The following is a 12317-nucleotide window of genomic DNA, read 5'->3' as shown; positions in this document are numbered from 1 at the left end:
ACAACTAAGTAAGACAAGTAAAGCCTGGGTGAAAAAGGAACTGGGAAACCTTGGTTTTGCTGCTTCTGTGAAAAATGAGTGTGTGACTCAGAGATTTCTGACATCAGGACCAATGGTTTGTGTAGTCAGATCTGTAAATATTTCAATTACTAGATTCAGGAGATTTTAACGCAATGGCAGAAGCTTGCTATCAGCCGGGGTAAGCATTTCTTTGAGTCGGTGTGTAGCTGTACCTATAAGAGAATGAGGCCTCCCTGGGTGGTTTCCACAGAAAATCAAGTATAGTTGAATCTCATTTATTTGGAAGTTATCTACACTGTAAACTCACACATCCAGCACATGGCAAAGAACCAGCAAATAAGTAAAACTCTGTGAATACTCAAATAGATATCATAAACAATAAATAATTACTCTCATGCACCTAACTTTTATTCCATTTAAAATGTGCTCATGCCTTCAATCTATTCATTATTGTATATCTGGTTTCCAAATCTATTGGAGCAAAAAAGAAATTCTTCATAAGGATTGCTAAAAACAGGGGGAAATGATGTCTGACAAGAAAAGATTAGGCCAAAAAAATAAAAAGAACAGAAAAAGAAAAAAGCAGCTGTAAGAACTCAAAGATCTCAGCATTAATTCAAATTATGGTCAAAGACCCTCCGTGGATCGTGGGGCTTACTCTTGTAACACGCCATGCAAGAAAACGTGTGTTTTCAGTGTCAACCCAGGATTGTCAATATAAGAGTAAATGAACTTCAGGCTACTTCTCTAAGTATGTGGGAGGTATAGAGTACATTTGTAATACATTCTGTTGTCTAAAATAACTAACATGAAAAAAGTACATGTAAAAAGGTAAGAAATCAGCCAGCTGGAAAATGTACTAGTCATACAAAGTGATGTGTACGCAGAGGAGCTGAGATCATCTGGTACCTTACCATTTAACTATCAACTCCAGTTGCCAACTATAGCTTTCACTGGAATAGGGACAGGTGGCCCAGGGATAATACCCTCCTGCTGGCCTGAAAGAATGACAGAGGGTAAAGTCCACCGTCGCAGGGACCCACCATCCTGTCTCATTCCCCACATCCCACTGTAGTTGCTGTGCTGAGCGGTGGGTACGAGAGTAAGTCTCCCCAGTTGGTCCTTCCTTCCTCTCCTGATCTTTGATTAACAGACTTGGGGAGTCGGGAAAGAGGCTCTTGCCCGTGGCCTCCTGGGGATGGTCACACCGCATGTGTACTGTTCCCCCCAACACACCCACACAAACACTCCACACTCCATTGTGTGGGTCCTCCTTGTGAATGTCACCACAGTAACTAAAAATACTTTTCAAGTGTGTGTTGAGTAATCAGACTGAGAGCCTGTGGTTTTAGTTCCTTATTCCAGTTGTGCTAAAAGTGCCAAAGTGTCTGATAAAAATTCAAAAGAAGCCTGACTCACAAGGGAAAGAAAAAATGAAAGGAAGGGGCTTGGGTAATTTTGCAACATAGATAATGAGTCTTCACATGATTGAGTCAAATGTGCTGCTTTTCAGTAGATGTTTTAAATGTTAAGTCGATTGACTGTTCTCTCTTAGTCATAGAGATGCTGACCTCAGTCATAGAAAAGCTTCTAAATGCCTTTTCAGAAGTTATAAATGCAGACAATAGATTTATTGCATGGGAGCTGATTGTGACCTTATATTGTCAAAGGCTCTACAAGATTCGTGCAGCTTCGAATATTTCCTCTTATTTGAAAGAGGATGCAATTGTTCTCCAATCAAGAGAAACCACCATTACCTAGTCATAGGCTCGAGCTCTGTAAGATTCTTACAAACACTCTGTAAAATGCTACTGAAACAGTTTGTGTTTGTCAGAGTTTTCCTTTCTTTTATGCCCTGGACACCCCTGGCTGTCTGAGGAAGCCTGTGGACCACTTTTCAGAATAATGTTTTTAAATGTATAAAAGAACATGCAAACGATTGCAAAGTAACCAAATGTATAAAAATATAATAATAAAAAATATGTGATATAGTAATATATGTGCTTCTTTATTAATGCATTAAATACAACTTATCAGCAAGTCTAGTGACATTTGAATGGTGATGAGGTGCATAAATGATATTTGGAGATGGCTTCAAGAACCCTACTGGAGATGAGAATACTTGTGGTTTCTCCAGGAAACAAAACCACTGAAGCTGCTAATACTTGGGTGGTTTGCTGCCAGTATTTATATTTGAAGGAAATGTGAAGTTTCAGTTAGAGATCAGTGAAAATGAAGATATGTTTTTCCCATTTAAGTGTACAGACTCCCTAAATTCTGTCCACAGGACTCTTGGAGGGTCCATAAGCCCCAAGTTACGGACCCCTGGGATAGGAAAATCATTTTCATAGGATTATGAGTGTGGTTGAGATAATGTTTCTTCAAATATATGTTTGTATATAATTCCCAATGCAGTTATGAACATTTATATTTTTAATTCTCAAATGGAAATGTCATTCATTCATTCATTTATTCATTCATTTATCTTCTTATAACCTGTTTTTGAAAAGATTTGAGGCAACTTGCATATATGCATATAGAGAAATATAATAAAATTACAAGTAAGTGGATGAGAAAAAAGAACAAAAGAAAAGATTGGTATGAAAAGTAGAAGGTGTCTGGGAGTGAAGTTAATATACAAAGTGTATGTGGGAAGGTTCTAGACCTTTGCTAGAGTACAATGACAAATGTGATTCTAAATTTAACATTCAATGCAAAGGGTAAGAAACAATTAGTTATAGATTCATGACCATGTCTCCTGAGATGCCCGATTCTTTCTCTACTGAAACTAGAGAGGAATTTCCTCCATAGTCCCTGCCTTATAATGACTCTCAGTCAGCTCGAGCTGTTAAACCAAAATGCCATAGGCTCGGTGGCTTCAGCAACGGACACGTATTTCTCACAGTTCTGGAGGCTGGGAGGTCCCGGATCAGGGTGACGGCATGGCTGGGTGCTGGTGAGGGCTCTCTTCCTGGCTTGCAGGCGGCCACCAGCTTGCTGTGTCCTCACAGAGTGGAAAGAGAGCGATTTCTACCTTTTCCCTTCTTAAAGGCACTAATCTTTTCATGAGGTTTCCACCCTTATGACCTCTGAAAGGCCTGTCTCCAAATACCTTCACTTCGGAGGCTCGGGCTTCAACATCTGAATTTTGGAGGTAACACAATTTAGTCCATTATTGCTATGTGTATTATTGCTATGCACAGAAGAATGAAAGTAACAGTACTTTTGAAAACTTCCTTTGTTTTATTGGGCTATCTTATATAATTTCTTATTGAAAATTAATGACATAGGTTTCTACTGGCCCAGCTTAATTTAGAAGTGGATTTTAAACTATCTAGTGTACATTTTTTAATCTTTTAGCAGTATAAAGTATTATTATTTATTTACTTTTACTACCACCTCCTGGAAGTACTTATTCTTGCAATGTAAATTAGTGATTATTAATTTTTACATCTCATGGACCAGTTTGAGACTCTGATGAAAGCTATACATGCAGACACACATTAAATTCTGCATGCAATTTCAGGGAATCACAGGCCTCCTGAAGTCTCAGTGCTCTGAGAGTAAATAACTCTGCAGTACAGAGTCATAGATATGCCATTAGACACATTATATAAACATCGTTTATGTAACTGAGCATTTGACGTGGATTGAGAACCAGCCGGTTGGACTTAATGCTCTTGGCAAGCGTGGGAATGCAGCTATCCTATGCTGCAGATTAAGCAAATGCTTTAATAACTTGCAGAACAGGAAAGCTGCAGGCGCATTTAACAAGATACAATGCTAATGTTTCAAGGTTGGAGAGCTGCTTGGCTCAAACAACCTCAACTCTCGTGCCCAAGATTCTCATGCCCCTGAAAGAACATCACAAATCTCTGGCTACCACCATCTCCTGGTCCCAGGAGATGACGACCCAAATATGAGCACTTACCAGCTCCCCGCTTTTACTCCCACCATCACTTAACCAAAGCCCAGCTGAGACCAAGCTGTAATGTGAGAGATCAGAAATAAGTAGGGTAGATCCAGATTTCGTAAAGTCCAAAGCTTATACAATTTTGAGGGTCTTTTTCAGGAAATATAATACAAACTTAAAAAGAGAAACTTGTAAGAAACTCAATATTTAAAATGCATAACAATTAATATCAAATTTTAAAAAGCTACAAAATACCAGAAACAGCACATTATTCAGAAAAATAAGATAATTTAAAAGTTAACTGCTTGGCAGATTTCTAAAATACGTTCCCCCTACATTTTTAGCTGCGTGTTTTTTGGCTGCCTCTTCACACGACAGTGAATTTTATAAAGTCATTTTTTTTCTTGAGAGAACATAGAAAGATCATCTAGTCTGTCCTCTAGCGTAAGTCGATCAGAATTGTTTTTCATTTCTATTGATTGTTCAGAAAAACTTCTTTTGGCTTCCCAGTTTATCACTGGTAATGTAAAATTTTGGGATTTCTTTCTCATGTTTCTTTCAATGGTGAGCTTTAAAATTCGGAAGGATTTCTCCCAATCGTGCTTCTGGTTCTGCTTATTACAAACTTTGTTTCCCTCCACTACCCGTTGGCACAGGGAGACACGGGACCTGCATATATTGTAATATGACTTCTGACTCTGGGCCATCATATCACTGTGCCTGGTGAATTGGCCAGTGGAGAGTAGAGTGTTACTGGAAGCTATCATTACACTTAAACAGCTAGCAATAAGCTAACAATACTAAGAAGAGATTGCAAGCAGCATCACATGTATCCCACGAACTATAAAAATGATTCTCTATATGCCTGCTCTCGGAACTCACAGGCCACAGTTCGCCCTTGTGAGATCGTTTTTGCTTTCCTCTTTCCCATCCTACTCCAAGGGTGCCTCCAGATGGCTGTGGTCATCTTTGCAGCACCTGCATAGAACCTTCTAGAAAGATTCCTGACAGCTCAGGCTCAAGAGAGCAAGGCCAAGACAGAAGGAGAAAGAAAATTTTCCTTACCATAGCTCAGGGTCCAAATTTTTCTGAGTTTGTAGACATGGGGAATGTATACCCTCTTCTGGAAAGGACTTGTTTCCCATTGCAGGGGTGCAGTCCTACCAGAGGCCCTAATAAGACAAACATCTCAGAACACACCAGCCTAAGATAAGCATGAGAAAAATCCACTTGGAACAGTATGAGATCGATTTCCATTCATGATGTAGTGGTGTTTAAGGCCATAGACACATAGACCACAGCACATGGCTACGATGATTTTAACTTGGAAAATTTAAATCTGATAGAACCATGACTGCTCATGAGAAAACTCTCAGTACAGCACACGTGGAACAATTGAACTGACTGATACAACTTTCTGGTGAATGTCCCAGGATAGTTGGCTGCAAAATATATACTTTGGTTAAGTGGCTGAGCTAACTTGTTTTATAGACGTACTAATTATACACAGGTTAAATGAAAAGCTAAGAGTAACCAAAGTGCTCACTTTGGGTTTAGAATAGTTACTCCGTAGCTCTTCTTTTCAGGGGTCAGATATCAAGGCAACTTCTCCGTTAAAGCCACTCCTAGCTCACAACAATGAAAGCTATTGTTTTCAAATACAAGCATTCTTATTTTGGAATAGAAATGAAAAGGGAGTGTTGACTTCATCAAAGAGAAGAGTAAGTTGCTAAGGCGTGAAATGTCTGCCTCTTCAAAGCCCAGGGGAAGTACCGTGTTTGTGTTTTTGACTTTGTTCTGTGGGGGAAGTATCTACTTTGCTTGTTTAGGAAAGAAAGCCATTTCTCTCAATACCTATATTCAGAGAAGTTGAAAATATTTTCAGAGACTCAGTTGAAGAATCAGAATGAATAGAACACTCTTTATGTTTAACCTAAACCATCCTCTGCTTTGGACTTTGCCCACAGAAAGGCCAAATCTGCATTTAATTTTTAATGAAGATGCAGAGGAGCTGTCTTTTCCTTCTGGGAGGGAACAAAACACCAGAAATCATAGTGGGAGGAAGGCCCTCCTTCATGCACGGGGGCTTAGACAATGAGCAGTGAGGTTGTAGACCAGAAGCAGTAACATATCTATATTATCTTCAATTGATTTATAACAACTCTAGAAATTCATTTTCATTTTTTATATAATAATCCAACTATGAATTTTACAGATTATTCAGACATGAAATACCTGAATTTTGGAAAAATAAATTAGAATGGTATAGATTCACAATTTTCAAAAGCATTAAACAAATTTCTTTTTTTTTAAATCAAGGAACCCTGAAAGTATGCCCTGCAGTCCAAAGTGACACCAGTAAGTGTGGACTTGCCCACCTCACGCAGGCTCTCGACACCTGGCTAGTCCCTTCTCCCACCTGCTGAGAATCCTGCCAGCTGCTGGGCATAGAGCACCTACCCAAGTTCACGAACTTCTCGTGGAAGGACTGATCGTTCAAGGTTTTAGGAGGCGAACCACTGACAGCAGAACTTTAAGGCAGGTATGATTCACAACTTCTCTACAAAGGAAATAGCTCCTAGGGTGAACACTGCAATAAACAATAGGATCCTCTCTTCTTTTGATAACGTGTGTGTGTGTGTGTGTGTGTGTGTGTGTTGCAGATACTGGTAACCTTAATGGGAATTACTCATTTTCTATCGAAAGGAGACCCTTGACGATTCTTCATTCTTGAAAGGAAGGTTGCTCTCCATTTCCTTCGCTTTCTTTGAGTCTGTCTCATTTTTTTCAGTTGAATTAACTGGGCACAGTTTGCTTCTTGCATGAGCAAATAAAAATATCCCCTCAATTGGAGATTATATAATTGACTATAATAACTCATGAAATGTTCGGGAAGTTAAAGTTAAGTTGCTGGCTTAAATTCAGTTTAAGTTGTTATTAAGAAGTTCTCTATAAAAAGTCTAAATTTTGGGGACTATTTGAGAAATTGTTAAATCAAAATGATACTTATATGAAATATCATTGTAATACATTTTCTAATATGTCCTCAATTTTTTTTCTAAGAGTTTTTTTCTAAGAGTTCTCTGAAATTGAGCCAGAGAATCCGGAACCCAATGTTTTCCAGTGAATTTTGACTTAAACAGTCTTTGCCTTCTGTCATTTATGTAGCTTTTATCCTAAAAGATCACAGAAACGTTAAACAATGAAATATTTGCGATCATACCAATCACTGAGCCTTATAAGTTACTAGTCTTGTTCTCAAAAGCACTTCTGTGCTTTCTGTGCTGGTTTCAAATGTTGAGAATGTACATGTGGACTTCCACATTATTCTGCACTCTAGGACCTCCTGCTCAACAACGGAGATACAAAAGGAATGCTCTCAGCATTACAGCTCATTAGGGTGCTGTCCAAAACGGCATACATGCCTGATGAAGTTAGTGGAATGTCAGGGCCTCTTGCAGTGATTAAAGGATCTAAATGTGACTTGTCAAGTAGCCCAAATATTAGTTATAATCCCCATTCGTGCAGGGCTCTAAGATTAGGCTTTGCAGACACGAAGCTTTGTATATAGAACACTCTTTGTTCATTACAAGTTTTCCAAACGAATAGAAGAAAATGGAGCAGGAAATACACAAGTTAAGAGTGGATATCTTTGGACTGGGGGCTTATGGGTGATTTTTGTTTTCTTTTATTAACTTTATTTCTTTTGCATTTTAAAGTTTAAAACAATACAAATATGCATTTTTTAATATCAAAAACTTCATTTTTTTTTAAAAAGTAGAAGAGTTGCTGTAGTTTTGGCAAGGCCAACCTTGGAGTAAGGACACGGTGAACAAGTGTCCTGCAGACACCTTGTTCCTCCCAACACTCATCAGTAGGCACCATGTCAGGCGTCCCTCTCAACTTTGGGTTAAAAATATGCTCATGGTAGGGGTGGTGAATCAGGAGCCTGCTCTACGCGAGAACGACCAAACTAGAAAAGTAGTGAATTCAGGCCAGGGAGGAAGAGAAGGAGACCGCTTCTAGTATAATCTGCATTTAGCATCTGCATCCCAACCACCCCTCCCTCCCACCATCGGGGGTGGGTGGGAGGGTCCTCTCTGCTGCTTCTACTCTGTTTCTTCCTCTTTTAACCAATGCCGCTAGCATTTATGAATCAGCATTTTGTGCAGAATAGCACTGTGGTCAGGGACAGCTACCGCAGGAGAGCCCCTCTAGATGTGGGAAGTGGACACAAATGAGTCTGTACTCACGGGAGCTTCCAGGGAGGGTGATGGGGCTTTCTGGTGGGCTGACACGGGTAAAGACGGGATACTGGCCTCCGGGAGAAGCAGAACCGCAATGGGAGAGCTGAGAAGTGGCTTTTGCTTTTAGCGTTCACCTGCCTTCTTTACACCCTCTTCTGTGTCGGCTCCTTCCTCCCCTCCCAGGCCTGGCCTCCTGCCGCCCTCTGGCTGGTCCGAGTCCCCACAGTAACACCCCATCCAAACTGTTCTCCAACCCTTTCTTTTCTTTCTCCCTGTGCTTCCTTCATCAAACCCGCGTTGAGTTCAGAGCCTATGAAGAATCAAAGCACAGAAAAGTTTGAGAGTCATGAATTTTACCTCCTTCATGTAGCCAAGAATTTGGAACAGACGGTTGCAGGCAACCATCCGCTACTGCGCATGTGCGAAGCGCTGCAGGCCCCCCCCCCCCCCCCCCCCCCCCGGCTGCAGAGCGTTTGGTGAACAGCCGAGCTGCTTCGGAACCGACTCAGAGGCGTGACCAGGTGTACTGCGTGGGGTCCAGGAGCCCGGGGAGAGAGGGGCTAAACTTTTCTGCAGTCGTGGCTTAGGCATAGCAGACTTGAATGGTGGAGTGAAGGCTTCCAAAGGAGCGGACTAGAGGGAGGGCCCTGGGCACCTGGCAAAGGCTCAGATGAGGGGAGTCTGGCAGCGCGGGAGGAGGCAGGGCGGGGGTGCAGAGATCGCTGACCCCGGTCCTCCCGGTTCTCCCCCCTCCCCACCCAATCCCTCTTCTAGGATGTCTGTGGGTTCCGGAGGGAGAGAAATATGGTCAGAGGAAAGCATGTGTCACTGTGGAGAATCCTCATCAAAGTAGTGATCAGAAGCCGGTGTGTGTTTGGGGGGGGGGCGGGGTAGGGAGGCCATCTAGAGGAGGTGGGGGGCCACGCATGAGCAGTGAGGTGGCAGTTGTCCCCAGAGCAGAGGACCCCAGCCAGAGCTGCATATTTCAGGGAAGTCGTCTTCATCTGTAAAATGGGAGTAAAGTATCAACTTCACAAAGCCGTTGTGGAAACCAGATGATTAATACATGTACGGCATATAGTGTCTGCCGGCACAAACTAAGCGATAATCAGAGCTTAATGAATGTGGGCTACTGTTACCTTCATCCCTGTTGTTTCTGTGAGATCCCTTCTCTCTGCTTATCTTCAACTTATTTTCAAGTGGTGGTTGTGGTTTGATTATATGTGATACAATCAAATGGATTTTGGCTGTGTTCTTGTTTTTAATCAGAGAAACTATTTCTCAGGATGTAATAGAAAAAGAGTTAGATTAAGCCTTAAACAGACTGCACTTGAGCCAAGTTTTAAAAATTACTGTGGCAACTCAAAGTTGAATTTTTACTGAATAAAAAAGTTAGGCACTCATGTCAGTTTTTGCTCTAAGAAGTTTGTGAGAATAGCGAATAACACTTGGTAGAGGTTAATGTAGTATTGAAAGTAGTAATTTTAACAGTTTTGAACTCATTTTTCAAAGACATAATTGGAATAATTTTCAATAGACGTCAGTCTTTATTTCTTAGGAAATTACAATGATTAAATTAACTGCAGGCAGCCTCTCATTGTTACTTGAAGACAATAGGAGTCTGATGAAGATTGGTGGGGAAAAAAAATGAATGATATGTGTTCTATTAAAGAGTTCACAGCTGAAACGTTGTTCATCACTCTGGCTACAATTTATACATTGAAGGCATGGTCATCAAATGTAGCTTTCTGTACTGTAATTGGCCTAGAAAACAAATTCAAATGAAGCATGAGAATAATGCTTTTCCTGGGATTAAGATATAGATTTTTCTTTTGAGGGGGTACATAGTACCCCAGTTCATCAGAAAATGATGTCACCCTTGCAGAACTCTGTGAAAGTTGAAAGGAGAGTTTTGCTCCTTCTTTGGGTATTTTCAGGATTCTGTCCCTGCCTCCTTATGAAATTGAGCACTGGATGAGGACAATAATACCACACTCATTATTCAGACATTTGAATAATCTTTTAACCTTCTTGAATAAGTATCTTTTTGAATAAGTCTTTTCCTTTGAAATGAGATATTCAAATCACTGAGTGGTAGAGAAATTGTGCATGAATGAAAGAATAAATGAATCCTGATCTGCTATCTCTGCATGAGGCTTTCTGGATGTGCTAAAGTGATTTTTATCAGTGGAAAATAGCAACCAATTTCTTCAAGATCGTTCCAAATTCAAAATGATTTAGATAGTACATCTGAATCTGAAGACCACCCAAATAAACAGTCACATTGACCTAGACATGTTGGTATTGCTTTTTAAATGTCAGTATTGCTATAAAAGTTGTCTGGCTTTTACCCCCAAGAGTGCCCTTGATTTATAGGATAGGAAAACCTATTTGTGTTCTTTCTGGCTGGAATGTCTACTTAGAGATTCATTCTGCTGGCTATGATTAAGTTACATACAGTGATACCCCAACTTTTTTGACTTGGCCCTCACCTGAACAATACTGGGATTGTGAGGTCCAACAGTAAAAGAAAAATGTAAAAACTAATTTAATATACTAAGAAGTTCTTACATGAATGCTGATTACTATCACCTGAAACAACGCTATTTTCACTGCTTTGGGGAGTAGAAAGAAGTGACATAAAATCCTGTTCTGGGGAGAAAGAAAGCTGGTTTATTAATAGGTACACCAAATGCAAAGACAAACAGGAACAGAAGTCAATGACTTGGCATCCAATACAGTTAACTTTCATATACGTTTACGTTGTTTCTGGTAAACAATTGGTTCAACTATTGTAATTTTAAATCACTAAAGTTGGAAAATGTTTAGATAAAGCATAGTATCACCTTACCTTGTAATTTTAAAGAACAAAACTAGATCTTTAAGCCACAAAGTGTGAACAAGGGGGAGTGCAGGTTGTAGAAGAGAAAAAGAGCTGTCTAGATGTGTTTGACATGAAAATAGAAGGCTTCTTACTGTAGTGTGATACACACAGTATTTCTTTACTTAAATTTTGGCCACAGAAGTAGTCTTACTGGTTGTATAAAATTGGATAGATTTCCATCCAAAAAGAAAAGATGATTAAAAATACCTACTCATGGGGTTGTTATGCAAGTTGAATAAATTAAGTTAAAGCATTTTGTAAACTGCAAACTCTAACAAAAATGTACTTTACAGCAGATAGTCATTACGTGTTATTAAGAGACTGAAAAAAAAATTAATCCAACCTCTTTTGTGCTTTTTTTCTAAATTATAAAAAGAAAGCATTCGCATGTATATCTTTGCCAAAAATGTTTAACCTGAGTCTAATTGTGGAGGAACAATGAAGCAAATCCCATTTGAGGATGTTATGCAAAGCAACTGAGCTAGAATCTACAAAAATGTCAATCACCCAAAACAAAAGGAACTCTATACACATGACAATATATGCAATGGTGACCTTTGATTGGATCTTGGATTTAAAATAAAATAAAATAAAATAGTCCTTCAGACTGAAAAGGGCATTATTGAGACAACTGGGGGAATTTGAACTGCATATTACATAATTGTATCATTTAAAATTTCCTAGATGTGATCATTATCATGTAATTACCATAGGAAATTTGTTCTTAGGAGGTACATGCTAAAATATATAGGGGGCGAAACATCTTTTTGTCCACAAGTAATTCTCAAATGGTTCAGCAACATATTTATATATAGAGAGAGATAAAGCAACTGTAGCAAAATGGTAGTAATTTGGGAATCTAGATGAAGACTATTCAAGTGTTCATTGTTAACTATTTCTGCATTTTTTGTATAATTTTGAACGTTTCCAAAATAAAAAAAGTTGGATAAAATTTTAAAAAGGTAAAAAAAAAACAAAAAAAACCCAAACACTCAAAATAGTTGAGTTATTAAAAAACAAAATTTCTTGACATATGTTCTTTACAGATCATGTTTTTCTATCATCTCATTTTGGTGTGAGATACAAACATATAGGTTTAAAAAGAAAAATCTTCCAGCAAAAGTAATGCTTGAAGGACATTTATAGCACTGAATGCATAATTAGAAAAGAAGAAAGATCTAAAATCAATAATATAAGCTTCCATCTTAGAAAACTAGAAAAAGGAGAGCAAATTAAATCCAAACTAAGCAGA

The 12317-nt window shown here is 39.2% G+C and overlaps 1 protein-coding gene across 5 annotated transcripts in view; it reads left to right on the top strand.

The window, feature by feature from the left end:
- Positions 1 to 12317, top strand: part of IPCEF1 (interaction protein for cytohesin exchange factors 1) — a 153273-nt gene that overhangs the window by 30052 nt on the left and 110904 nt on the right. For 4 of the 5 annotated variants that reach the window (XM_032485223.1, XM_032485222.1, XM_032485219.1 and 1 more), the window contains exon 2: positions 6254 to 6476. The gene's annotated coding sequence lies outside the window, so the exon portion shown is untranslated. The remainder of the gene's footprint in view (positions 1 to 6253; positions 6477 to 12317) is intronic. The other variant, XM_032485221.1, reaches the window with a different exon arrangement.

The sequence above is a fragment of the Camelus ferus genome, chromosome 8 (genome assembly GCF_009834535.1).
Source record: "Camelus ferus isolate YT-003-E chromosome 8, BCGSAC_Cfer_1.0, whole genome shotgun sequence".
Lineage (NCBI taxonomy): Eukaryota > Metazoa > Chordata > Mammalia > Artiodactyla > Camelidae > Camelus > Camelus ferus.
Note: the sequence above shows the minus strand (reverse complement) of the source record. Positions and strands in the feature narration are given on the sequence as shown.